The sequence below is a fragment of the Macrobrachium rosenbergii genome, chromosome 50 (assembly GCF_040412425.1).
Source record: "Macrobrachium rosenbergii isolate ZJJX-2024 chromosome 50, ASM4041242v1, whole genome shotgun sequence".
NCBI classification, from domain to species: domain Eukaryota; kingdom Metazoa; phylum Arthropoda; class Malacostraca; order Decapoda; family Palaemonidae; genus Macrobrachium; species Macrobrachium rosenbergii.
Window position 1 is genome coordinate 14,147,501 of NC_089790.1, and position 25,107 is coordinate 14,172,607.

General features: G+C 34.7%; 1 long non-coding RNA gene across 1 annotated transcript in view; it reads left to right on the forward strand.

The window, feature by feature from the left end:
* The window catches only part of LOC136832875 (uncharacterized), a 141,885-nt gene that overhangs the window by 103,631 nt on the left and 13,147 nt on the right, over positions 1-25,107 (forward strand). Inside the window, exon 4 of the long non-coding RNA XR_010851339.1 lies at positions 7,528-7,593. This is a non-coding gene — a long non-coding RNA (uncharacterized lncRNA). The remainder of the gene's footprint in view (positions 1-7,527; positions 7,594-25,107) is intronic.

Here is a 25,107-nt window from a genome sequence, read left to right on the forward strand (position 1 = left end):
ATGAATAATGCTTTTCTCGCTATTTCATATTCTATTTCTATAATCTTTATTTTACCATTTTTCTCAACTTCATAAGCTTATACCATGCATAATTATAATTTTTATTTTCTCATTTCCTATATTCTGTTTGTATATAATATTTATTTTGCCAATTTTAGCTCCATCGCCTTATTGCATAGGAATAATACATTTCTTGCTATTTCATATTTTATTTCCATAATCTTTATTTTGCCAGTATCCCCAACTTCACTCTGTTTCTCGTATTCACAGAAAAGGACAGAATTCTGTCAAAACTGAGCAAAAAGAAAAAAAAGCAAAAGACATCCTAAGGCTTCTTCCCCAAGAATAAATTGCCACAATGAAGAAAAATGAATAATATATTCTTACAATGAAAAAAAATTGGTAAATTTATTCTTTCACTGCGGTCAAATTATCATCTCTTCTGGCGAGGTTCCAGAAAAGAGAATTCCAGGAACTGCATTAAAACCTTTTACCGAGTTCTTAAGTATAAGAAATGCATTTAATGGCCCTGCAGGGTGTATTGTCTGGTCAAATTTGGTTTAAAGTAAGTAAGTGGTTTTTATTGCAGGATGTTCTGCTTGTATCTTCCTCTTTTAAGTGATTTACTTGAAGGATGGCTGTACTTAACGTTTGATTTACTTACATTTTCACTTATTTTTTATTTATTTGTTTGTGAATTTATCTGCTTTTCTAGTAAATTATCTCTTTTTGCTGTATCTCCCACTACCTTCTATTACCTCTTTCGAATGAAGACCATATTCTTTAGAGCCTTGAAGTTAGAACCTTGAACTCCAAGTCAATGGGCTCTGTGAGCTCGTTCTATGTGAATAGGGTTCATCTTCTGAATAGTAATAATAATAATAATAATAATAATAATAATAATAATAATAATAATAATAATAATAATAATAATAATAATAACTATGGCAATATAAAATCATTAACGTACACATGTACATACATTTACAAAATACTGATACATGATTTTTCCACAAAGATATCTGTCTAAACAAAAACAATAAACTTTTGTATATATTTAGATAATGCAACGAAATTGGAACAATACTTAAATAAATAATGATATCAAGTAAAGGAATAGAATGTTTAACTGTTTGGAACCTTCTTAAGAAATTAAACAAAGTTTCCTAGAATACACATGTCGCATGTCTCAAAATAAAAAGTAAAAATTTATTATTTTTCTAGTGAATAATTGCAAGTCACAAATAACAGATTCATATTTGATATTTAAAACCTTATGAATGGATAAATTACATTATATTTTTCATATTGCAATTGAAATATGAAAAACATTATGCTTCATTATGCTGATGTAATAGAATTTTTAGTAAATACATTTATGAAACCTTAGCGTTTTATACGTTTTGCCTTTAAGTGCTAGTTTGTACGTATAATTATGTGCACATTCCTGCACTGAAAGACAATATGTTAAAATACTAGCTAAAACCTCACACACACACACACACACACACATCAACATACGCTAACCATCCCTTTAGCAAAGGCAAAAAATATATATATATATATATATATATATATATATATATATATATATATATATATATATATATATATATATATATTATTTATATATTATATATATATATATATACATATATATATATATATATATATAGGATTTATATATATATATATATATATATATATATATATATTATTTGTCTTTATCCAATCTTTTTAAAGAGGGAGAGAGAGAGAGAGAGAGATAGAGAGACAGTGGGGGCTGTGTGTTTGTGTGTGTGTGTTTATGGTGATTTAAGCCAGTATTTTAACATATGTGTCTTTTAGCGTAGGAATGTGCATTTAACTATACGTGATTTTCAATCTTTATCCAATCTTTTGAAGAGAGAGAGAGAGAGAGAGAGAGAGAGAGAGAGAGAGAGAGAGAGAGAGAGAGAGAGAGAGAGAGAGAGAGAGAGAGGGGAGAGGCTATCTGTCTACCTCTACTGTGAATGTTAGAGTTTATCCAAACCTCTAAAGAAGAAGAAGAAAGGAGAGAGAGAGAGAGAGAGAGAGAGAGAGAGAGAGAGAGAGAGAGAGAGAGAGAGAGAGAGAGAAGGTGTCTGTCTACCTCTAATCGTAAAGCCTCTTGGGTTGATCCCCGAAGACCATAAAAAGAAGACCTCCTTCCACGCGCCCTCCAGCAGGAAGGGAAGTAGAGACTAGACGTGAGAAAGAATGAGCAAGAATTAGGAAGAATAAGGAAGGGAGAAGGGTTGGGGAAGGATGTCCGTCCCTCTGATATCCTGCAGGACTCTTTCTCTTATTCTTCTTGTTCGTCTTTCAAGGCTATGCAGAATGGGCGAGGTGGTCTTACTTTGTGCCGTGTTTCGCTGAGGTCTTTCCTACTCTTTGAAATTGTGACACAAACAGTAACTTTAAGTGTTGCTTTTTTCCTTTTAAAAAGGTTAAAGTTTAAAAGTATAATTTCTTTTGAGTTTGTTTTTCCTTTTAAAGAGGTAAATTTAAAAGTAAGATTTCTTTTCTTATGAGTTAGTTTTTCATTAAATAAAGGTGAAATGGAAAAGTATAATTTTAATAATAATAATAATAATAATAATAATAATAATAATAATAATAATAATAATAATAATGTGATAGTAATAATAATAAATCCACAATTATATACATAAATTGCATTAACATTCCAAAGATTAATACAAGTTATTTATAGAATTATGGATTTTATAACATAAAAGGTTTTTTCGAAATTGTGAATTTCCTATAAATAATAATAATAATAATAATAATAATAATAATAATAATAATAATAATAATAATAATAATAATAATAGATTGACATGGGTATATATAGCAAGAAGGGGTGGGTGGATGGGTGTACAGTTGACAGGTCGGTTATTAATCTGCATTTCGGTTGGTCACGGTTGGTGACGAAATCGGTCCCGGAGGCGTTGAGATCTTCTAGGCCTAATCTGTGTTGGTGGCTGGGTGTGGGTGTTGGCTCGGGTACCCCCTATTGGTGTGGCCGGGATAATAATAATAATAATAATAATAATAATAATAATAATAATAATAATAATAATAATAATAATAATAATAATAATAATTTTTTCAAAAACCTATTTGGGATTAGCTCCTAAATATCTTATTCAGTTTCCTAAAGAGCTTTAATTTCTTTGTACGAATATCAATAGGAAGGTGTGAAACAACAGAATATCTCTTCCGTAGTCACTGTCGACAACACGCCATTTCCCAGAGACTTTGGGCTCGGCTGATTAATCGCTCTGTTTACTGTGTGGCTTCTTATAAATCCTAAGCCTTCTCGCCTCGGTTGACTGACCTTCCTGTTGCTTTCCGGCACTGCCTGTGTGGTAATAGTTCTCTCTCTCTCTCTCTCTCTCTCTCTCTCTCTCTCTCTCTCTTAAACACGCTATTGTTTTCCCTCTCAATGTATTGCGTAATCTTGTTTCACTCTCCTAATAAATTTCGTGACGTTATGTTTTCTCTCTCTCTCTCTCTCTCTCTCTCTCTCACTCTAAACACGCTATGGCTTTCTCTCTCAATGTATTGTGTAATCTTGTGTTTTACTCTCCTAATAAATTTCGTGACGTTATTTTCTCTCTCTCTCTCTCTCTCTCTCTCTCTCTCTCTCTCTCTCTCTCTCTCTCTCAGTGAATTTTCGTGACGTTTTCACACATTTCATATACATCACACAATTTGTCAGGAAAAGGCGATTTATAATGGACACTGATTCTCTCATTTTCTCCCTGAAGCAATTTTTTTTTATATTCAAACATTAATTGACGACAGGAAATCATTAAACGATGAAACATGAATCAGATTTCTTGATGTTTTGTTTATTTACAGCTGATAATCTCCCTTTCATAATTGACTCTTGTTTTAGAATCAAAACATATTATAGAGACGCTTGTATTCTGCATCTCCCATCAAAGAAGCATCACCGATCACACTTCACTGACGTAAAACGAACAATTCCTACGTTTCCTCATCATGTCCTTAGAACCTTCAAAGGAATCATCCACTCCCCTTTTCCTAAAGGACGCATCCGCCCGTTCCCTAATACCTCTAAAAGGATACCCAAGGATACCAATCAATGCTATGTCCCTGTCCGTATATTCTGCCAATGTCCATAGCTCTCATCTGTTTGTTGTTGGTTGCTTCTTCTTCAACTGCTATTGTGTGATGGCAGGGCTGCATAAGGCCCCATTCCTTTGAGGAACCTCCCTTTTGTGGGTGGATGGGTTTGTGTGTTTGTGCTTACGTGAGCACAAAAAGCTGTTTTGTAAACATTCGTTACCCAGAATACAACACTTCATTATTTACAAAAGATATCAGTTTTTGGAAAGGGATAATATATAATACGAGAGAGAGAGAGAGAGAGAGAGAGAGAGAGAGAGAGAGAGAGAGAGAGAGATTCTGCGTTGTTTTATAAAGATAACCTATTTCAGTTTTTATTGAAAATTGGCAATTTTTTCTATAACAAGGTAGATAGTAATAATTAACATCTTTCATAATATTCGTAAACCACAAATACAGCCAACAGAAAAACAATACATATCTTCAAAGTATCTACATTTATCTATGTATTACAGCCCATTAAAAGTAGATAGTAATATCCTTCATAATATTCTTAAACCACAGACACTAGTGATAGGGAAAAACAATACATACCTTCAAAGTATCTCCTTCCATTCGTATCTCCCCAGTTCCTTCATCTGCAGTAAAATCCCCAAAACAAAAACAACGACGCCATCTAGCGGCATCTTCGCGAAACCTAATGGCATCGTATCGAAAGGTAATGGCTTATTCCCATCTCCCCAGCAAGGCCCGGGGGACGTTTCAAAAACGACTCGACTTACGGTCCAATCCTCGCCGGAATATGGAATCTTTCGGAGGTCCCCCTGCTGCCCTTTCATGGACGAAGTTTGCGACACTGAGCTGCGTAAAGTTGGCCAAGTTGCGTCATTATCACCGCCGAGTCGAGAGACAAAATCGGGGTTGCGGAGGATAGTAGCACGGTTGGGAAGGTGGGAGGAAGACATGACGAACGGTGATATAGTGGACGCAGATGAAACAGGTAAGACTGGGAGACATGACGAATAGTGATAGAATGGACTTAGGCTAAACAGGAGCAGAACAGAGTAGACTGGATAAAGAGGAGAGATAGGATAGGGTGAAATGAATGATGATATAATCCCTTATTAGAAAACAAAAAAGAATAGGAGATAGCATATCATATACGGTTCCAGTGACCATAAGCCTCTAAATATCTCGACATCCTCACAGTTTTTGAAGACGATTTTCACTTAAAAACCCAGATCCGGATAGTAAATAAACAAAAATATTATACCTTAGTTGGGAATCGACCCAAACACAGTGGGTAGAGTTAGGTAGAGACAACTTAGTTCAAACTTTTTAGACTTTTTTTTTAATAAATGAATACTATTATACGATAAAATCTCGGCCCTGCATTCATGGAAGTTCCTGTGATTTTCTGCTTTCATTTAACCATACGGTGACCTTTGACCTAAGGTTGTTAAAGTTCATCAAGGATTTTTGAGTTAAAAACAATTTTAAATGCTAAATGGGCATTAATAAAAATTGTTTTTATTTTCATAGAAATCACTTAGCTGTTCCTATTAAATTCTTAACGTGCTAAAATCATTTGCAATACCGGAAACTCAGTTAACTTTTAGTTAAAAACAATTTTAAATACCAAATGGGCTTGAAAACATTTTAACTTTATATATATACATATATATACAGTATATATATATATATATATATATATATATATATATATATATATATATATATATATATATATATATATATATATATAAACCTTAAACGTGGTGAAATCATTTACAACTAACCTTTACGAAAATTGTAAGAAAACCTTTACGAATATAAAAAAATAATGTGCAAAAACTCTAGAAAACAAAACGAAAGACTAAAAAAACATAATGGCACTTAATTGTCAGTTCTCGCCCGTTAATAATGTCGTTTAGGAACCGCGTTACTTGAAGCCTTTTCTAGACTTAATTGCTCCGGCAAGCTCTAGACTTTTGGGGAAGAGGCAACATGGAATAATCTCTCTCTCGGGTCCCACTCGCTCAGCCCTAGTTGATGAAGACTCACAAATGTGTTCATCTACTCCCTCGTGAAATGGACAAATGTATTTTGTTAAAAGGAAGTTGACAGTACGGTACTTAGAGGCGACTGAGACCACACACACACACACACACACACACACACACACACAGTCTCAATTTGAAAATGCTTTTACGCACTACAAGAATTTTACACTTCAGAATATGAACGAAATTTTCTGAAATTGTAACGAAGCATCATGTTACCAGAAAAACAATACTATTGAAGTTATTTGCATTTTTTTAAATTTTTATGTTTTAAGTTCCCGCAGGTAGTGGCAACAGTGCACCTCACGCGGTGCACTGTTGGCACTACTTTAGGTTCTTTGCGGCGTCTCTTCGGCCCCCTAGCTGCAACCCATTTCATTCTTTTTACTGTACTTCTGCTCCTATTCTCTTCCTTCCACCTTACTTTCCTAAACCCTCTCACAACAATTGTTTCATGGTGCAGCTGCATAATTTTGTCCTCCTGTTATACCTTTAAAACCTTTTTACTCTCAATTTCCCCCTCAGCTGATTGACCTTATCATAGGTCCCAGCGCTTGGTCTTTGGCCTTAATTTTATATTCCAATTCCAATTCCTATGTTTTAAATTGGTTTATGTTGATTTTGAGATTTTTAGTTTTTAACGTTAGATATTAGCTAACATTTTACGATTTTCCAATCACGGAAAACAGGCCCAAACAAATAAACATTTACCATGAATCACCGTTCGGGAACTGAATTTCGTACCGAAAAGAGTATAAATTATCGTAAATGCATCATCGTCTCTCTTTGGCGTTACGAACGTATTATCTTTCCCTGGCGTTGAATTGTTTGTTTGCGCATCGAATCAGCATCAGCATCAGCACCTTTAGCTGCAGTTTCAGCTTCAGAAATTTCAGCTTAAGCTTTCCCCGACTTATTTAAGCATTCAGCGTCGGCTGCATCGTTTGATATTCGAGTCTGAAGGAGATAGTCCGCGTGAGGTTTTGAACTGGAAATGGTTCATGATTTTGATGATTTTGCTGATGCTGATGATTTTTCAGCGGGCGTTCAGCTTTAGTCTGGTTAAATAAGACAATGATGTTTACGTTCTGATGTTTACATTCTGATGTTTACATTCTCGCTGAGAATTGTTCTGCGTACCGAGAGAGGAAGAGCATTTGACTTTTCATTCTATTTAGAACTTGTTTTTTTTTTTGTAAATATTTCTCGTTGGAACTGGAATTGCAATATAGAGTTTAGAATTTGAATTGGAATACAGAATTTAGGCCAAAGGCTATCAAGTTAACTGGAGCTTGTAAATGTACTTAACCGTACTTTTTGCTTAGTAGTTTTTCTGTATTTTCAGCCATGCGTGTCTGTGCTCATATTATCATCACACTGTTGGCAGCAAGTATCGTCTCCCAGTCTTTATGTGAGTAAATTGATTCAGTTTTATCTATTTTATCTTTTTTCATCAGCTACTTGCTTTTTAAGACAGTGCTCTCTCTCTCTCTCTCTCTCTCTCTCTCTCTCTCTCTCTCTCTCTCTCTCTCTCTCTCTCTCTCTCTCTCCAGCATTTATAAAATTCTCCCGAGCATTTATAAGATTCTTCCCAATATTTATAAAATTTTCCCCTGGATTTATAAAATTCTCCCCAACATTTAAAAATCCCCCACCATTTACAAAACTCTCCCCATCATTTATAAAATTCTCCCCAGCATTTATAGAATACCCCCCCGCGTTTACAAAATTCTCCTCAGCATGCTATTCTCCTCAGCATTTATAGAATACCCCCCAGCGTTTACAAAATTCTCCTCAGCATGCTATTCTCCTCAGCATTTATAAAATTCTCCTCAGCATTTATCCAGCCCCGATACAAATCACCGGTTTGATGACGTCATAAAGCAAACGTTTGGGCAAAATGAGGGAGGAGGGAAAATTACCTGAATATTTCATCATTCCCAAAACAAACACTTCGCAAAGTTGAACGTTTACCGCTTCTAACTTGTCAGACGGGTGGGTTGCCATTTTTCGTTGTGCTTTGTAAAACCTGGATTTTTTTGTTTTATTTTATTTTTCTTTTTTTATTTTTTTTTTTTTATCCACTCGGATGTTGTTATATGCTGTTGGGTACGTTTATAAATCACGCATTATTCCGTATGACAGACGTTTTGTGAAATTACTGTAGCTGAAGATCAAGGGTTGTTCAAATTGGCCCCAACAGAAGCATCGGTACTTATTAAAAAAGAGCCTAAAATTGCTTAACATAGACCAAATAATCTGTATTATTTTACGACCATTCTAGAATGGAATTTAATAAATTCAAAGACTACTCGTTAAAATACTTTTCAGTTATCAAGAATATATTAATAAAACTCGCACAGAACTGCAATAAAAGATATAAAGAGACGTTATTAACCTCTATATTTTTGTAGAAGTGTCTACTCTATGTGACAGCTGTCTTGGTAGGACTGTGGGCTTACACTTGTTTGGAAAGTCTTGCAATATAATCTGATTTTTTTTCTCCCTGTCTCTCTCTGAAGGGAAAAATTGTTCTTATAATGGAAGATGAACTCTCTCTCTCTCTCTCTCTCTCTCTCTCTCTCTCTCTCTCTCTCTCTCTCTCTAACAAATAGGGTTTCTTTTTTGTCTCGGAAAAAAACCATTCTTGTAACGCAAGATATCGTTTCAAATGACTACGAAGAGGAATCCCCCTCTCTCTCTCTCTCTCTCTCTCTCTCTCTCTCTCTCTCTCTCTCTCTCTCTCTCTCTGTATAACTAGTATACGAGCTGTAAGAGCTTCTAGTTCGCTGGTTAAGCCTACGAAAACCTTTTCCCTTTGACCTAAAGAGAATCGTTTACCTGACGGAAAAGGAATGTTTTCTCTGTAATCAAGATCTCTCAATACAAGTAATTTATTTTCCCTCTCTCTCCTTCTCTCTCATTTTTAGCCCTACCACCAAAGCTATGGCTTATGACCTTTGACCTTCTATTAAGGCATATGTTTAGATTTCCATACCCACTCAGAGGCCCTGGATTTCATTTCCCAAAGAATTTGTATATTCTAGGCCTAACCAGCTATATGCATATTTGATGAGTATGGAAATGTAACTTAAAAAGGAAACAGTTTCAATCTTTTCATTTTAAGATTACTAATCAGTAAAGATAGATAGAGTTTTATATATATATATATTTATATATATATATATATATATATATATATATATATATATATATATATATATATATATATATATATATATATACATACATGTGTATGTATGTATATATGTTTATTTATATAAATATATAAATACACACACATGTATATATATATACATATACAAATATATATATGTGTGTGTATGTGTGTGAAGAGAGAGAGAGAGAGAGAGAGAGAGAGAGAGAGAGAGAGAGAGAGAGAGAGAGAGGAGAGAGAGGAGCGGGATTTTTACTAACAAACGATTCTAATAAAAAACTGATTTCTTTTAATTTTTGCAAATGCTCTTGTTTTCATGAATGAATTTTACATTTATCAAAACAGTTTGCCATGATATTTGTTTTAATGACTGCGTATCACAATTATACGGAAGATTTTTCATAATATTCTGCTATCCAAGGATATATCTTATCTAAAAGAAAAACTATTTTATTTTTATAAGTCACTAAAATAGTTTGGTAAAAGCTTAAAAATAAACGCGTATTTATCACAATAAACCGTTTCATTTTAACAAATCATAAAAAACCATTTGTTAAATGTGTTAAAAAATGTATATTTATCAAGACAAACCGCTTTACTTTGGCAAATCACTAACCGGCTTGTTAAAAATTATTTTTAAAAAAATGTGTATATATTCAAATAAACTTTTATCCGTATAAATCACAAAAACCAGTTTGGTAAAAGTTCTGTAAAAAAAAATATGTGTATTTATCAATCGTATTTTCCTTTAGCTCCATATTTATCTCTTCTCTCCTTCCTTGTATTTCTCTGACGTTCCCACCGAAATCTAACAATGGCACAATTCAATCACGTCTATTTATATTCGAAAGGGTTCAACATAAAACTCCATCTTTTATTTTAATTTTTTTTTCTGTTCTTTTTGTTCTTTCAACCTCTGGGTCAACGAACAAAGACTGTGTATAACTTTAAAGTGCAAAGCAAATCTCGTCTGGATTTCAATACAAATTCCCTTTCTAGTGAATTTTATTTTTTTCCTAAAAAAAATGTTATGTAGAAAAAGTTAAAAAGAATTAGATAAAAAAATTGGTTGTCATGGAGGAGGGGATGTGAATGAAATGTGACAAAAAAGGGAAAAAATAAAATAACAAGAGGTGGACAAAGAAGGGGGGAGAGAGAGAGAGAGAGAGAGAGAGAGAGAGAGAGAGAGAGAGAGAGTACAAAAACAATGTCGTGCCAACTTCGGTTCAAATTCATGTAAACTTATTAAGCATCAGATGGTGTAAGCGCATCTAATCCTCCCGAGAGAGAGAGAGAGAGAGAGAGAGAGAGAGAGAGAGAGAGAGAGAGAGAGAGAGAGAGAGAGAGAGTACAAAATCAATGTCGGGCTAACTTCTGTTTTAATTCATGTAAACTTATGCACTAGATGGTATAAGTCTATTCTAATCCTCCAGAGAGAGAGAGAGAGAGAGAGAGAGAGAGAGAGAGAGAGAGAGAGAGAGACAGACAGACAGACAAACAGACAGACAGAGAGAGAGAGAGAGAGAGAGAGAGAGAGTATACAAAAAGTCTTGCTAACTTCTGCTCAACTTCATGTAGATTTCTTAAGCGTAAGATGGTACAAGTAGAGAGAGAGAGAGAGAGAGAGTATAAAAAAATGTGGTGCTAGCTTCTCTTCAAATTCAAGTAGACTTATTAGGCAAAAGATGATACAAGCCTATTATAATCATCCCGAGAGAGAGAGAGAGAGAGAGAGAGAGAGAGAGAGAGAGAGAGAGAGAGAGAGAGAGAGCATTTTATCCAGTAGTATTTGGTCGTTTTCAACCTGAATAATAAAAAAGGGGAATTATTCATCAACAAATTCTTGCTTTGCACGGCTCGCCATGACTATACATACTATAGTTTTCCAGCACTCCCCTTCAAGGTAATTTTGTTTGTATAAAACTGTTTTCATCTGACTATAAAGAGAGTTCCTGCTAAGTGGAATTCATTTGCAAATAATTATTGCCTTTATGCATGAGAGAGAGAGAGAGAGAGAGAGAGAGAGAGAGAGAGAGAGAGAGAGAGAGAGAGAGAGACTTTTATTAACAAAATTTTTTATTTTGATTCACCCACCAACACTTTCTCTTGCTTTCTCCTAAATTTTATGAGCACAGCTTTCCTTTTTCTTTGAAAGTCACGGATAAGACGAGCATAAGCAGGTCTTTATAGCGTATTAAAATTTTTAAAAATGCATATATCTTAGACAATGTCATGTATCTCACCACTTAAATGAAAGAAAACATTTTTTTGTTGTGAATTTCACCTGCATATTTCAAAATTATGCATTTTTTTATTTGAGTATTTTGAAATCAACTGATTTTACTTCCATATGCCAATTAGAAGACAAGAGGAAAGAAAGGTTTGGTTTGTGGACATAAAATATAGACATATATATATATTATATATATATATATATATATATATATATATATATATATATATATATATATATATATATATATATATATATACTGGATTTTAGTAATGGAAGTCTCTCTCATTGATAGCAACTGAAATGCAATAATGGATTAATTTTATTTCAAATTAAGTTGTAAATATTTAATGAAATGATGAATTTGAACCGGTGCCGTATTTGGAATCCAAAACCATTCGTTGGTGTAATTCAATCCTTTCATTGATGTTTTGAAGCGTTCTTTAGCCCTGTAGGCTTCATTAACATAAACTGGTTCAGTAGTTTCTAATAGAACCAATGACACTTCTTAATACTTTTGAGATCATGGCTTAATTATTAATAAAATGTTGGCATTCAAACCACGTGAAGCTTAATACCCAGTTAGCCATCCTTGGAATCTAAACCAATTAGAGAGAGAGAGAGAGAGAGAGAGAGAGAGAGAGAGAGAGAGAGAGAGGGAATCAAATAAGCAAAGGAAAAGAAGAGTATGATAAAAAGAGACTGAACAACGATCCATTGCAAAGAGAGAGAGAGAGAGAGAGAGAGAGAGAGGAGAGAGAAAGAATCAAAAGTGACAGAAGAAAAAAAGGAAAAATATGAGGTTGGACAACGATTCAGTGGAGAGAGAGAGAGAGAGAGAGAGAGAGAGAGAGAGAGAGAGAGAGAGAGAGAGAGAGAGAGAGAGAGATAATCAAAAGTGACAGAAGAACAAAAGAAAAATAAGAGGTTGACAACAATTCAATTCAAGAGAGAGAGAGAGAGAGAGAGAGAGAGAGAGAGAGAGAGAGAGAGGGGGCTTAATGTCCAATTTGGGAGATCACAAGAATGAGGTTTAACTACTATCCATTGCAGAGAGAGAGAGAGAGAGAGAGAGAGAGAGAGAGAGAGAGAGAGAGAGAGAGAGAGAGAGAGAGAGAGGCTTAATACCCAATTGGCTCCATCCTTGGAAATCGTGTGAGGAAATTCCACTTCTATCCCCGCCACGATCTCTCTCAATCCCCGCCCGTACATTGATAAGCAATAATTCCATTTCCGGACGTTTTGTGCCGAAGAGACTTCGCGTGATTAATGTTTATCTTTCCTGATAAATCCAGGCCGGAGAGACTAACGGGATTTCATATCTGGGTTCGGCGATTCAGAGGGGATTAACCGGTGATAGATACTGTCAATATTAGAAAATTACTTTGACAGAATATAATTTAAAGGACTGAGTTATTTTCAGGTCTTGCATGATTCACTTGCAGTGAAAGTTTGGTGGGGAGAAAGTTATGTCCCCTTTTTTTTTTAGATTTCTGGTGTTTTGCTACAACTAACTTTCATTATTAGTTTTTTGTAAGTTAGCACACAAACTGAATTAGTTCATAATTTAGCTGTAAATGTTGGTTTGAATTTTAAAGACTGATCATTTTTCCATAATGTTCTAACGTTGCTTAGCTTTTTTCTTATATTTGATGATAATAATAATAATAATAATAACAATAATAATAATAATAATAATAATAATAATAATAATAATAATAATAATAATAATGCACCTCATTATCTAATAAGAGCAAATTACATGATTTAATATTATTCACCTGATTCGCTCTTACCCTTAATAGTTGACCTTCATAGTTGTGACGCCAGAAAAAAAACAATAATCAAATAATCGACCTACCTGTGGCGTCAGTGACCCTAGTAGCTGCGATGCCAGAAAAACCCAATGATCAATTAATTGAATAATCGACCCACCAGTAACGTCAGTGACCTCAGTAGATGCGACCCCAGAAAAATCCCCATAATTAACTAAGTAATCAACCCACCTGTGGGGTTAAGAACCCCAGTAGTTGCGACGCCGGAAAAATCTCAATAATTTATTAATTAAATAATCGACCCACCTTCGGCGTCAGTGACCTTAGCAACTGCGATACCAGAAAATCCCAGTGATCAACTAATTATTTAATCGACCCACCCAATTTTGTTTTTTTTTTTGGCTGCGCTAATTCGGCCCTCTTACTGACTCGGGGCGCCTCCAGATCGCGTGAAAAGCCTTCCTTTATCACTCTCCTGATTGCATTTGCAGAGCAAACATTGCTCTGCACTGCTCTGCACTGCTCTGCACAGCCTTTTATTTAACCCTTCTTTCATCTGAGATGCACTGAGGAGGAGGAGGAGGAGGAGGAGGAGGAGGAGAAGTGGTGGAGAGATGGGAGTGAGTGAACACATTGCTCTTTTAACTCACAGTCTTATGGTAATTTGTCGCCTCACACTTCACAAACATGTCGAGCACATGTCAGTGACTAATTGCTGTAGTTCTAATCCGATGCTTTACTTGATTATCTAGTATGTGCCAAAGATCCGTTTTCCACTCATGGTCGTTGACTAGTTGTCAACATGTTTGCGATATGTATGTGATAAGTTGCCAACGTGTTTGCGATATGTATGTGATAAGTTGCCAACATGTTTTCTATATGCATACGATATGCTGTCGGCATGTGTTGATGACATGTTTCACTGCGGTGTGGAACCACCCTTGCCGAGGTATTTCACCTGTTTAGTGTCTAGGTATTGTCTTTTACTTTCCTTTCCTTTGGCTGCATTTGACAACTTTGCCAATTCCTTTTCTTTATCCTTCTCTCTCTCTTTTTCTCTCCTTTCATTTTGGCTGAAATCCCTTTCTTGGTTTTTCGTATTCCTGCTTTATCAAATGTTGTGTATCTTTAAGGATGTAACTTTGACGAGGAAATTCAGATATGAATGGAGGAAAGGATGGAAAAATTTGTCAAAGTTTTCAAATTGTTTTAGATAAAAAACAAATTCAGTTTAATGTGAGACGATCACTTTTAAAACTGGATATTCTTAACAGTTTGCATAAAAAATACAATTAAAATCAAAGACATATTAGGTAATTAAAATATGGAAAGTTCATGAGAACAAAAATACACAAAGCATAAAGATTGCTATATTATTCTGGCTAATTTTGTTATGGCAACATTATTCCTTTCCTAATCACCCCTATCTCTCTCTCTCTCCCTCTCTCTCTCTCTCTCTCTCTCTCTCTCTCTCGAGAGAGAGAGAGAGAGAGAGAGAGAGAGAGAGAGAAAGAGAGAGAGAGAAAGAGAGAGAGAGAGAGAGAGAGAGAGAGAGAGAGAGAGTGATGATAGCAGTAAAGAAGGAGCTTTAACGACCCCAACCTCTTTCCTTGTGTGTAGTTCTTTCTGCGTCGAGAAATTCCTTAAAAGACTTTATTTGTTTCCTCTTGGGAGTTGAAGAGTTCAGCTAAACATTTTCATCTCCGGGAAGTGTGTGTGCGTGTGGGAGAGAGAGAGAGAGAGAGAGAGAGAGAGAGAGAGAGAGAGAGAGAGAGAGAGAGATTGCTTAATCTTTTCTTTTAATTCCTTTGAGCGAGCTTTCAATTAAAATATCGACCGAGATTCCTAGGCGTTCTTGGAAGAGTACCTATGGGTACATAACGTTTGCCTTAAGGTTTGTTATGCCAGTAAATATGTATCCTGAGGTCACATATTAAAGGAACACCCTTTTATCAGTAAACAAATTCCCAAGCAGTGGATTTTAAGTTAATTTTCCCTTAGTGAGTTTCCCAAAAGCCTTTTCCCTTTTTCTCTTGGTCATGAAACATTAATGAGGGCAGGTTCACAGAGAAAAGAGGTTTCTCCTCGCATCTCTTCCTATTTACGAGACGAGAATAAAAAGGTAATAAAAAAGAGAATAAAAAGAAAATAAAAAAGAATATAATTCCACAGCAAGATAAAAGATGCCCTGGGCTCATTTCGAAAAATGGAAGACATTCTTGGTCTTGAATCACCTCGTTTTGGAAAATAAGGTTACGGGTTTTCTTAACACAAGGTCTGACTGAATAGCAGTCGAATTTAAAGAGAAAAAGATAGACAAAACAATGGTACAGAGAGACAGACAGACAGACAGACAGACAGGAGGAAGGAGGAATGCTGTAACCTAAATATAACCATTGTACTTTTTTTAATGTTAAAATACAAATGTTCCTTGTAATATACAGGAAATGACACTGCTTTAATGTATTTTTATAAGTTGCTGAATTTCGAAGTTGTTAAAATACAAAAGTTTTCGGTATACAACTGGCAACGAAGCCTTTTTTATAAGTTGCTGAAATGAGAATGTGTTTAGTAAACAAACGAAAATGCGCTTTTTTTGGAGGTTTCAAATATTAAATTAAAAACAAAAATGTTAAAATTATCAAACATTTCGTAGACTTTGCATCAGATATAACGAAATATATAAAAGCCTCGCTGTGAACATATACAGAATAGATAAAGATAAAAAGACATAAGACCTGAAAAGGAAGATAATCTATATTTGCTTCCATTCTTTAAAGGATAATATTACGCCAAGATCTCTCTCTGAGTCCGGAGGCTTAGCAAATAGAAGGTGGGAGAAATTTCTTCCACCAAAAATATATATGAAGAAGAATGGAGGTTGGAAAACGTTAAAGCCTTTACTTCACATTAATCACAAGGCCTGCAGAGAGAGAGAGAGAGAGAGAGAGAGAGAGAGAGAGAATACTTTTTTATGTGTTCATTTTTTACAATATTTACTTAACGTTATGATAACTTTGATCATAAGATGGAGAGAGAGAGAGAGAGAGAGAGAGAGAGAGAGAGAGAGAGTTTTTCAGGATTTCGAAACTTATTTATTGTGTTCATTTTTTAAATCCTTTATTTATCTTTATGATAAATTTAATCATAATGGGTAGCAAGAAAGAGAGAGAGAGAGAGAGAGAGAGAGAGAGAGAGAGAGAGAGAGAGAGAGAGAGAGAGAGAGATAAAATGCTTTTCCAATATTTCTAAATTTGTTTTGTATGAGTTAATTTTTTTTACTTTTAGTTTTCTGTAAAACAAAACTATTGAGATGGCTTTGTCTGTCCGTAAGCACCTTTTCTATCTGCCCTCAGATCTTAAAAACTACTGAGGCTAGAGGGCTGCAAATTGGAATTTCATCATCAACCTTCCAATCATCAAACATACCTAATTGCAGCCCCTAGCCTTAGTAGTTTTTATTTTATTTAAGGGTAAAGTTAACCATGATCGTGGTCTGGCAACGTTATAGGACAGGCCACCACCGGTCCATGGGTGAAAGCTTCATGGGCCCCGGCTCATACAGCATTATACGCTGTACAGAAAACTCGCTGGGGCCGAAGAAACTTTGGTGCAATCTTTTACTTCTTAATTTAAGTTTATAGTATCTTTGATCATAGAGAGAGAGAGAGAGAGAGAGAGAGAGAGAGAGAGAGAGAGAGAGAGAGAGAGAGAGAGATAGAGAGAGAGAGATAGAGAGAGAGAGAGAGAGAGGGAAAGTATATATTATACATATATATATATATATATATATATATATATATATATATATATATATATATATATATATATATATATATATATATATATATATATATATATATATATATATATATATATATATTATATATATAGAAAATATATATATATATATGCATATACATATATACAGTATATACATACATACATACATACATACGTACATATGTACACGCATACATACATTTAAAACTACGCTCAATTCTACCTCTCTCTCTCTCTCTCTCTCTCTCCCTCCCATAACGCTGAAGCTGAAACTTCACCCAAGAAAATTGAAAGTAAATATGAATCGCTTACAATAGCAACACCACGGGGGTAAATTCTTTGTACTTTGGAATCCTTCTACGCCTTAAAGCTAATCTCCTCCTCCCGTATAATCCTTCTACAGGAATACCGAAGGTCGGGAGACAATTTTTTTCCACCTTTGCAATGCAAATGAGTAAGCTTATTTTTTCAGGGTACCTGCGACTTACAAAGGAAGCGTTCTTTTGACGTAGCGGAGAAAGGGATTTGCGCTTTCTTTAAATGAAAGGAAAGGTAAATGGGAGATTGTATAAGGGAGAGAAGCTTTTCTAAGCCAGAGAAAATCAAAGAGAGTTAGAGAGAGAGAAAGTGAGTGAGAGGTGCTCAAGCTACTTACAAAGGAAAAGTTTTTTTGATGTAGCGTAGAAAGGGCTTTCCGCTTTCTTTAAATGAAAGGCAAGGGAAATTGGAGATTGTATAAGGGAGAGAAGCTTTTCTAAGCGAGAGAAAATCAAAGAGAGTTAGAGAGAGAGAAAGTATGTGTGAGAGAGGTTCTCAGGCGACTTACTAAGGAAACTTTCTTTTGACGTAGCTTAGAAAGGGATTTGCGCTTTCTTTAAATGAAAGGAAAGGGAAATTGGAGATTGTATAAGGGAGAGAAGTTTTTCTAAGCTAGAGAAAGCTTCAGAGAGTTGGAGAGAAAGAAAGTGAGTGAGAGAGGTTCCCAGGCGATGTACAAAGGAAACGTTCTTTTGACGTAGCGTAGAAAGGGATTTGCACTTTCTTTAAATAAAAAAGAAAGGTAAATGGGAGATTGTATAAGGGAGAGAAGCTTTTCTAAGCTAGGGAAAGCTTGAGAGAGTTAGAGAAAGAGGAAGTGAGCAAGAGCGGTTCTCAAGCGATGTACAAAGGAAACGTTCTTTTGACGTAACGTAGAAAGGGATTTTCACTTTCTTTAAATGAAAGGGAAGGGAAATGGGAGATTGTATAAGGGAGAAAGCCGTTTCTAAGCTAGAGAAAGTTAGAGAGAGTTAGAGAGAGAAGTGAGTGAGAGAGCTTCTCAGCAAACGTGTCTAGATGGAGCTCTTCAGTAATAACAGCTGATTCTAATAAAAAATCAACTAACGAAATGTCAAAATTCTCTTTTTAATCTTAAGAGGCGTTGATGTACCAAAAATCGTTTAACAAAATCTCAAATTATTATTAGTATCACTAGAAAATGAACCCTATTCATATGGTGTTCATTATTATTATTATTATTATTATTATTATTATTATTATTATTATTATTATTATTATTATTATTATTATTATTCGGAAGATGGAACTTATTCGTATAGAACAACCCCACCACAGAGGCCGCTGATGACTTGAAATTCAACCTTCTAAAGAATATTAAGGTGTTCATTCGAAAGAAGTAACAAATGATAATATGAAATACGGAAAGAAGAGATCAGTTATTGGAAAAGAAAAAATGAATTAACAAGTCAATAAAAGCTGGGTTCTTTTCAACAACTGAAAAAAATTGCATTGTGAAGGACTTTCGAAGGACTTATGAAGGATTTTCATGGGGTCCTTCGCGACCCAAGTGAAAGAGAAACTCTCCGTATTACCTCAAACCTTTGTCCGTGTGCTTTCGCCTGCAGGCAATGGGCGTTGCTTTCTTTGATGTTGTATAGGGAGAGAAGCTTTTTGTCTGGATAAAGAGAAAGTGAGACAAAGGAAGGAAGAAGACTTGCTGAGGTAAGGGAGAGAGAGAGAGAGAGAGAGAGAGAGAGAGAGAGAGAGAGAGAGAGAGAGAGAGAGAGAGAGAGAGAGAGCTTTTCTAAGCTAGAAAATGCATATCATTATAGCAAACGTTCTTTTTGGAGTTTTTAAATGAGGTGAGTTGGAGAGAGAGCGGATGAAGGGCACAGCAATATATTTAAGAATTCTCAGAAAATGTTTCTTAATGATGCTTAGCAGTGTATGAGAGAGAGAGAGAGAGAGATATTAAGAGAGAGAGAGAGAGAGAGAGAGAGAGAGTTTTAGAAAGTTCTGTTTTTTATGGTCAATTATAGTATATTCTTCTGCTATGTTAAGTCTTGCCAGAGAGAGAGAGAGAGAGAGAGAGAGTTTTAGAAAGTTCTACTTTTTATGGTCAGTTACGATATATTCATCTACTATGTTAAGTCTTGCCAAAAACACACACACAGAGAGAGAGAGAGAGAGAGAGAGAGAGAGAGAGAGAGAGAGAGAGAGAGAGAGAGAGAGAGTTTTAGAAAGTTCTACTTTTTGTGGTCAGTTACAATATATTCATCTACTATGTTAAGTCTTGCCAGAGACACACACACACACAGAATAGAGAGAGAGAGAGAGAGAGAGAGAGAGAGAGAGAGAGAGAGAGAGATTTTTAGAAAGTTCTACTTTTTTATGGTCAGTTACGATATATTCATCTAATGTGTCAAGTCTTGCCAGAGAGAGAGAGAGAGAGAGAGAGAGAGAGAGAGAGAGAGAGAGAGAGAGAGAATTTCCTCCACATAGACATCACTGTAATAAACCCCACAAAATTAAATTACTGTGGAAAAAAAATATTCGCCGGTAATCCTTTAATCCATACTTGTCGTCAATAAAGCGCATTGAAAAATAGCCGTGCATCCGGTTTTTTTTTTTTTGAAATGCCACCGCTCGCTGAGGATAGAAAAAACAAACCTTTTTGTGCGGAATGTTTTTTTGTTAATCCTAATTGTTCTCTCATCAAAAGTGGCATTCCACGGGATAGAGAAGAGTGTTGACTTCTCTCTCTCTCTCTCTCTCTCTCTCTCTCCTTTTATCCACTACAATGAGGAGACATTTGGTACGTGGCCCATTGGTTATATAACTTTCCCAGCAATGGACTCTCTCTCTCTCTCTCTCTCTCTCTCTCTCTCTCTCTCTTATCCACTGTTGAGAGGTACCCAGTTCAAACGTATTTTTCGTCAAGAATATATCATTTTCTGTTTTCTCTGAAAAAAGATTAACTTTCTCCAATTTGGCGTTTTTATCGGCTCCTTTTATTAGATGGAATTTTGTTTTAACAGAAAATATTTCATATATAATATATATATATATATATATATATATATATATATATATATATATATATATATATATATATATATATATATATATATATATATATATATATATATATATATATATATATATATATATATATATATAGTATATATATATATATATATATATATATATATATATATATATATATATATATATATATATTCCAATGATATGTAACATTCTGAAAAGTACTGAGGTTCTTGCAAGTTCTTGCTGCTTTAAGACCGAAGTTGGGAGACATTACGCTACATAAACTCGACCAAATTGCTTCCTGTTGCCCTGAAGTTAAAAACGCGAGCCTGAAGTTTAACCGAAGGTGGCTTTTTAAAATGAAAGGAAGTTTAGGAGTAATAAAAAGGAAAATGTAAGCTATAAAGAACACGACGGAGGAACGGAGGAAAGTCAGAGAAGAAAAGAATGACATCAAAGAAATGCGTATTTTTACTATATTAAAAAAATTATCAGATAAGTACTTATTTTTACTATATTAAAAAATGATCAAAGAAGTACGTATTTTCACTAATTTAAAAAATTATCAAAGAAGTGCGTATTTTTTACTATACTAAAAAAATTACAATTTTTTTTTTATTGCTTTCGTTTTGTATGTCAGAAACAGCTGTGGCTATGGAAATTATATGGAGAGCAGGTTATTCCTTCATGAATAATTAGATGTAGAAAGTGAAAATTAACACTGTCATTTTATTATGAGATCACAAACACTCCATTTGACGATTTAGGTTTTGGTAAATACACATGCGCACAGACACACACACACCCACACACACGTACACGCACACACACCCACACACGCACACGAACGCAACCTGTCTTGTGCTAGATGGGTTTTTTTGTCAACTCTCTGGATCTGTTTCGAGTAGGAATATGAAGAGCTCTCTCTCTCTCTCTCTCTCTCTCTCTCTCTCTCTCTCTCTCTCTCTCTCAAGGTCAGTAGGATAAGGAGATACAAATGAAGGCTGATTCAAAGGCCTTCTCTGAAGTTAAGCCAGGACTAGAAGCGCTCACTCACTCACTAATCTTGCTGCATTTTAATGAGTCCTATAAGGCCCCTGGGGGAGGGAGGGGGGAAGTTTAGCTGTTTCTAACTAATTCCTGAACGTCTCCCAAAACATTTTATGAGGAGGCTTCAAGGGAATTGCAAATACAGGCCCGTCGTCCTGAAATTTGGTAGAGTATAGTGCAGTAGTTCTCAACCTTTTTATTACCACGCCCCCCCCCCCTCTAAGAGCTGGTCCTTCCATCCACGCCCCCCGGCCCCCTTTGCGTTTATCAGTAAAATTCCCTCCCAGATTTAAAGCCAAAAGGGAAAAAAGAGAGAAAGAGAAGGGGTGTTTTTATTCTTTTGGGAATGAATTCGTGAGGTACTTGACACAGCTTCTTAGCGACTCTTGTTTAGAGAATAACGAATATAATTAGGGAATTTTAATTTTTCCATAAGGCTCTCGTCCCCCCCCCTGGAAATTGCTGACGCCCTCCAGGTTGTGAAGCACTGGTATGGTGTGATAAACGTTCCATGGACATTTGACGTTTCCGCTCTGTCTTTTAAACGTTTTTTTTTTTTTTTTTTTTGGTGGACCGATTTTAGAAAAAAAATCGGAGTCAGCAGAGGCATATTTTTTCAACGTGGAAATTGGATAGAAATACAATGTCTTATTATTGCAATCAAATGAAAGAGTACAGTATATTTATCTAAAAAAAACTCAAAAATTATAGGAAATCTGTAGATTTAAAAAAAAAAAAATAATATTAGCTAGAAAAAATTAGCAGAGAAATAGATAACATCTTTTGCAATTAGCTAGATGGAAAATGTTATTTGACAATGAAGAGAACGATCTAAAAATTCTTTTCTTTATTGTAAAAAGTAAAGGAAATATTAAATAATTTTATTCTTCGAGAGAAATGAAGGAAAAAATATTCCTGGCTCTTTCAGAGATTTAAACCAACCAAAAATAACTTATTCTTGTTAATTAGAGGTACAGGAGCTTCACCATTAACTGTAAAATTTTTTAAAAACTGACCTTTTCAGAGGATGTAGAGAGAAAAACAATTTCTAAAAAAAGACAGGCTGAAAGAGACCTTTCCTGGTAACAGAGAAAAATAGACATGGCTCCATTAATTAGATATTATTATGAGGTCATTCCGTTCTTGGAAATGAGATAAGGAAAAAGAATCACGTGGCTAAAAAAAATTGAAAAAAATATAAAAGGTTAATATTACTGGAAAAAAATATAAAAGGTTAATATTGCTGGAAAAAACAAGCTAAATTGCAGATGACAGCATACAGGTTCCCCTCCATCCAATCCTGGTTTAAAATATGAGTGTATTCGCTATTTCAAAAGAATTACGTGTTTTGATTATGTTTTTATTCCATTCTTTTAATTAAGTGATGATTAGAAAATAGAAAGATTATTTTGCAAACACAAAAACACAGAAATGAAGAATATTGTCACTGAAAAAATATTCAGGTTTTGTCAAATCCAGTTGTCAAGAGACGTTCTGCTTTTTTTTTTTTTTTTGAAGAGATAATCTTTAATTGTATAGAAATATTAGAGAAAATACAAATGATTTATGATGTACATGAATGAATCATAAAGAATTTGGAGGTCTTTGTCTGATCCAGTTGATTAAAGGTTTTTATTTCTTATTTTATTTTGTTTTATTTTTGGGGGGAAGAACAATCACTAATTTCTTAGATAAAATAAAAATTGCTTACTTTTTACACGAAGGAATAGTAAAATATTTGGGTGACATGCTTCCTGAATATATTATTATTATTATTATTAATATTATTATAATTATTATTATTCAAGCTTCCAAAGAGTACAGTGTTCGCTTGAAAGAAGTAACAGAAGGTAAAAGGAAATACAGAGAGGAGATATCAGTTATTGGAAAAGAAAAGATAAATTAACGATTTATTAAATAAATAGATAAAAACGTAAGTAAAAATAATTAGAATTATTACGATTATCATTTTTGTAAATATAATACCTGTCCCATGTTCAATTAAACAGTATTATGGCAAAAGAAAAAATATTTAAATTCAGCACTGATTTGCCAATTCACTTGATTACTTTTTAAATAATACCTGCCATATATTTCAGTAAATACTATCAACTTGAAATATTAAAAAAATAGATTTAAATTCAGCCATGAATCACCAATTCCTTTTCCCAAAAGGCGAAACTTTCTAGACATCTGGACATCAGTTCATAACTTTAAAATTGACAATTCACAAAATCACAGCTCAGGGTCGAAAGAAACCTGTTGTCAAACCCTGGCTGGGTCTGTTTTACACTCCCCTACCCCCACCCCCCAACCCCTCGAAAAAAAAGACCTCCAACCTTCCAAGGGATTCGAGGAAAAACGTCTAACTACGGTCATTAAACATTGACTAAAAAAATAGACAAAAAATATATCTCCCTTTTATGAAAGTTGATCGTCCTCACTTAACAAAGTTGCGTCATTAGGTGTTTTATACCTGCTTGAAGTTTGTTAATGAATATTCTCTCTTCCAGTCTGAGATGGGTTTTAAACTGGGAGATAGGAATTACTGGCAAAGAGAGAGAGAGAGAGAGAGAGAGAGAGAGAGAGAGAGAGAGAGAGAGAGAGAGAGAGAGAGAGAGAGAGAGATGGAAAAGGATAGGAGAAATAGAAGGAAATTTTAATAATGAATATTCTCTCTTCCAATCTGAGATGGGTTTTAAACTGGGGGATAGGAATTACTGAGAGAGAGAGAGAGAGAGAGAGAGAGAGAGAGAGAGAGAGAGAGAGAGAGAGATGGAAAAGGATAGGAGAAATAGAAGGAAATTTTAATAATGAATATTCTCTCTTCCAGTCTGAGATGGGTTTTAAACTGGGGGATAGGAATAACTGGCAAGAGAGAGAGAGAGAGAGAGAGAGAGAGAGAGAGAGAGAGAGAGAGAGAGAGAGAGATAGATGGAAAAGGATAGAAGAAATAGAAGGATAATGAATATTCTCTCTTCCAGTCTGAGATGGGTTTTAAACTGGGGATAGGAATTACTGGCAGAGAAGAGAGAGAGAGAGAGAGAGAGAGATGGAAAAGGATAGGAAAATAGAAGGAAATTTTAATAATGAATATTCTCTCTTCCAGTCTGAGATGGGTTTTAAACTGGGGATAGGAATTTACTGAGAGAGAGAGAGAGAGAGAGAGAGAGAGAGAGAGAGAGAGAGAGAGAGAGAGAGAGAGAGATGGAAAAGGATAGGAAAAATAGAGGGAAATTTTAATAAAGCACTTGAGACGATAAGAGCCATGGGAAGCCTTGATAAGGAGAGAGAGAGAGAGCGAGAGAGAGAGAGAGAGAGAGAGAGAGAAGTTGGATTAATCGTATGATTTTGTAGCCTTTCAAAAAATAAAAAGTAGAAAAGAATCGTGTTTTATTATAGTTTAAATCTACATTTTCCTGATAACCGCTCATAGAGATATTATTTGTTTTATATATATGTATATATATATATATATATATATATATATATATATATATATATATATATATATATATGTGTGTGTGTGTGTGTGTGTGTGAGTGCACTAGTTTAGCGTGGCTCTCTCCGTGGACAGGT